The sequence below is a fragment of the Mycetomoellerius zeteki genome, unplaced genomic scaffold (assembly GCF_001594055.1).
Source record: "Mycetomoellerius zeteki isolate Tzet28-1 unplaced genomic scaffold, Tzet1.0 scaffold981, whole genome shotgun sequence".
Taxonomy (NCBI): domain Eukaryota; kingdom Metazoa; phylum Arthropoda; class Insecta; order Hymenoptera; family Formicidae; genus Mycetomoellerius; species Mycetomoellerius zeteki.
The window spans coordinates 3,194-6,843 of NW_017258023.1; the positions used below are offsets into that span (position 1 = coordinate 3,194).

The following is a 3,650-nucleotide window of genomic DNA, read 5'->3' on the forward strand; positions in this document are numbered from 1 at the left end:
TATCGGTCGGAAAACGAAGGGAGGGGATGAGGTGGCCAGACGGTCGAGCCAGCCGGCCAGACCGCCAGTCGCTCTTGAGCGCCCGAACCGGACGGACGTCTCCGCGCGTAGTGTCGCCGCGCATTTTGCAACGAAGTTGCGTTTATTTTATTAGAGGACTCCGCGGACGCGCGTAACACGTCTACTGACACCCAAAACGGGTATATTTATTTAAAAATTAACGAAGTTATCGATTTATTTGAAAAAATTCACTTTTTGCGATCGGATAGTTGCGTCGCGATTTTTCGCGTTCCGAGTTCGCGTAACCTCTGTAAACCAACAAATATCGTTAAAATACATTATATTAATTAATAATAAAGCGAGTGAGTGAATAATTATTTGCGGAAATCCCAGCCAAAGTCTCCACAGGGCGAGAGAGAGGATCCAAGGCACCACGAGGCCGGGACATCGCTACTGACTGAGGGACGGCTTTCCTTCTCCGTGGGAGGTTAAATGGAGTGGCGACCTTAAATAATCTCAACAAGTAGTAAGCTAAAGGCATTAATTAACGTTTCTCACATCTTGGTCGGTCACAACGGCACCCCAAAACTCTATTGTAGATCCGGGTAAGTCCGTAAGAATTTGACCAATTAGTCCGGATCTACAATAGGTGTTTTAAGACTTAAGCCGTAAGAAATTGACCAATTACAGTCGAATCCGAGGGGAATAATCGACTGTGATTCGCCCATTTCTTATGGCTTAAGGCTTAAAACCCTATTGTAGATTCGGGGTTAGTCCGGATCTACAATAGGTGTTTTAAGTCATAAGCAGTAAGAATTTGACCAATTAACAGTCAAATTCGAGGAGAATAATCGACTATGATTCGTTGATTTCTTATGGCTTAAGGCTTAGAACTTTATTGTAGATCCGGGGTTACAATCGAATTCGAGGAGAATAAGCGACTATGATTCATCGATTTCTTGTGGCTTAAGGCTTAGAACTCTATTGGAGATCCGAGATAATTGGTCAATTTCTTACGACTTAAGGGTTAAAACACCTATTATAGATCCGGGGTTAATCGGGTATACGAGGGTCGTTTTGAGCCTAACATAGAAACAAGTAATTTTTCGGTCAAATTCAATTTTATTTTTCCACATAGTCTCCTTTTAAGTCGATACATTTTTTCCAGCGATGCTCCCACCCCTTTAATCCATTCAAATAATACTGAGCATCTTGCTTTATAAAATAGGTGTCTACGGATGCGATGACCTTGTTCGATGAAAATTTCTGTCCTCCGAGCCAAACTTTGAGCCTAGGAAACAGAAAAAAGTCGCTGGGGGCCAGATCTGGTGAATACGGTGGATGGTCAATTAATTCGAACCGCAATTCGTGAATTTTTATCATGGCGACTGCTGATATTCGATTTTTTCCATTTTTACAAAAACAATGGCTGCGTTCAGCAGAACGGTTGTTTTGCAACTGTTGGAAGTTTCCTTAGCGCTAATTGGATCATACTTTTAGATCTAGAAGAATGGTCCTATCTCAGCAGACAATCATAAAACGGTTGCAAAACTGTTGAGTCTGCTGAACGCAGCTATTGACTGGCACAAATGACTGTCAAACAACAACTAAGCGCCGGAAGTAGCTACAATTTTCGCAGGTATCTTTCAAAGTATGTACGATTATAGTACCAAAATTGTTTTGACGAGTAATGCCATCTTCATGTTGAGGCTCAAAACTTTTCAGACGACCTATGTATATTTAAGACGGTCTTAAGTACAGCCTTAAGATGTCATGCGAGAACTCAGGCTGTGTTCCAAAATTCACTGAGAGCACTAAAAATCTACAATTTACGTTACATATACTATACATTTTCAGCACTGACAGTGTATTTTGGAACACAGTCTCAATAAGCGGTTAGTCAGCGGTCGTAGTAAGAGTGGAAAATTACTTATACTAATAGTAGATAGATAAATCATTTATTGATATATAATTTTGATATATAAAGCTGGTTCTACATTAGTCGCATCGCAGCGTCGCAAGCGTTGCGGTCCAATCAACATCAAGCTAGCTCACTCTGATTAGACTGCAACGTTTGCGACACGCTTGCGACGCTGCGATGCGATCAATGTAGAACCAACTTTGAGTGCGTTCTGAATTACGCATGAAGCGCATGATGCATCGTTTGTCTTTGTTGTTTACCAATTACTAAAGAAGGATAAACGATACATCGTATCTCGGAACGCACCCATAGTCGTTGAGAATACAGAGAATTAAGGTGCAGCCACAACAGAAAGAATAAGGAATAAAGATTTCAATCTATCAGAAATCGGATTCACCGGAATATGCGGTTTCTGATAGGTTGAAATCGTTATTCCCTGTTCCTAATTATTTATTCCTTCTATTGTGGCTGCACCATTATACGTTTGTTCGCGTCACATGCTCCAACATGTTCCAATATGCTCCTACCATAGCTCTTAAGGTGCATTCACATGCAAGCGTCAAGCATCAAGCAGTGGAAGTAGCAACTAATCAACGAGGCGATTTTTATAGTGGCGTAAAAAATATTTTTTACACTACTGTCCGTATCGCTCAGCTGATTGGTTGCTGCTTCCATTGCTTGATGCTTGCATGTGAATGCACCTTTATTCACTCCAACGTGCTTGATAGTAGGAGCTATGATAGGAGCATGTTGGAGTTTGCGACGCGAACAAACCTTATATATTAGTTCATAGCCGCAACAATCTTGATAGATGTTATGGGCTGCGGTCCACTTGACGCTACAAACGCTTCGAAGCATTGGGTGCGTTCAGCAGAACGTTTGTTTTGCAACTGTTGTAAGTTTCCTTCGCGCTAATTGGATCATACTTTTAGATCTAGAAGAATGGTCCTATCTCAGCAGACAATCATAAAACGGTTGCAAAACTGTTGAGTCTGCTGAACGCAGCCATTCTTTGATTAGTCAATTCGTAAAATTCTTTGTTCTGATTGGTCGCTCAAACAATCTTGATAGACGTCATGGGCTGCGGTCCACTTGACGCTACAATCACTTTGAAGCGTTTGTAGCGTCAAGTAGACCGCAGCCATATTTACAAGTTTAAATACTAGGTGCATTCAGAACGATTTACAGCGTTTTCGATTGGGAAAAAGTGAGTGCGCACTCAGTTCACATCAACACTGGACGAGTTCCATGAGTTGCACTGAATAGTGCAAGTTCAAAATAACACGCTAAGGCCGGAATCAGACAACGCATTGAATATTGAGATTGAAGATTGAAAGATTGAAATTTGACCAACCAAAACAATAGGAGCTAAAATTCCTTTGTCCTCACTGGTCAAATTTTAATCTTCAATCTTCAACCTCAATCTTCAATGTGTAGTCTGATTCCGGCCTAAGATTTTCAATGCTAAAGCTGAAGTGCCATTTTGAGTTGTAAGATTGTAAGGACTTGACTAGACTGCAGGAAGAACGCAGAAAAATAACCTCGACATCTCATGTTCATAACTTTAAGTAATGATTTTTTTATTATATGTAATTAAATAATATATAAGATATCCAGAATATCATATATATATATTATTTATATATATATGTACATACTTATCAATAATTGTACACATTTGCATGCTATAAATTACAGATTTGTTTGTCCCTACTGTATATCCTTTTAT

General features: G+C 40.1%; 1 protein-coding gene across 1 annotated transcript in view; it reads left to right on the forward strand.

Annotated features, from left to right (window-relative positions):
* Positions 1 to 342: 342 nt before the first annotated feature.
* LOC108731026 (PXMP2/4 family protein 3) overlaps positions 343 to 3,650 on the forward strand; it is a 13,543-nt gene continuing 10,235 nt past the window's right edge. Inside the window, exon 1 of the mRNA XM_018461073.1 lies at positions 343 to 526. The gene's annotated coding sequence lies outside the window, so the exon portion shown is untranslated. The remainder of the gene's footprint in view (positions 527 to 3,650) is intronic.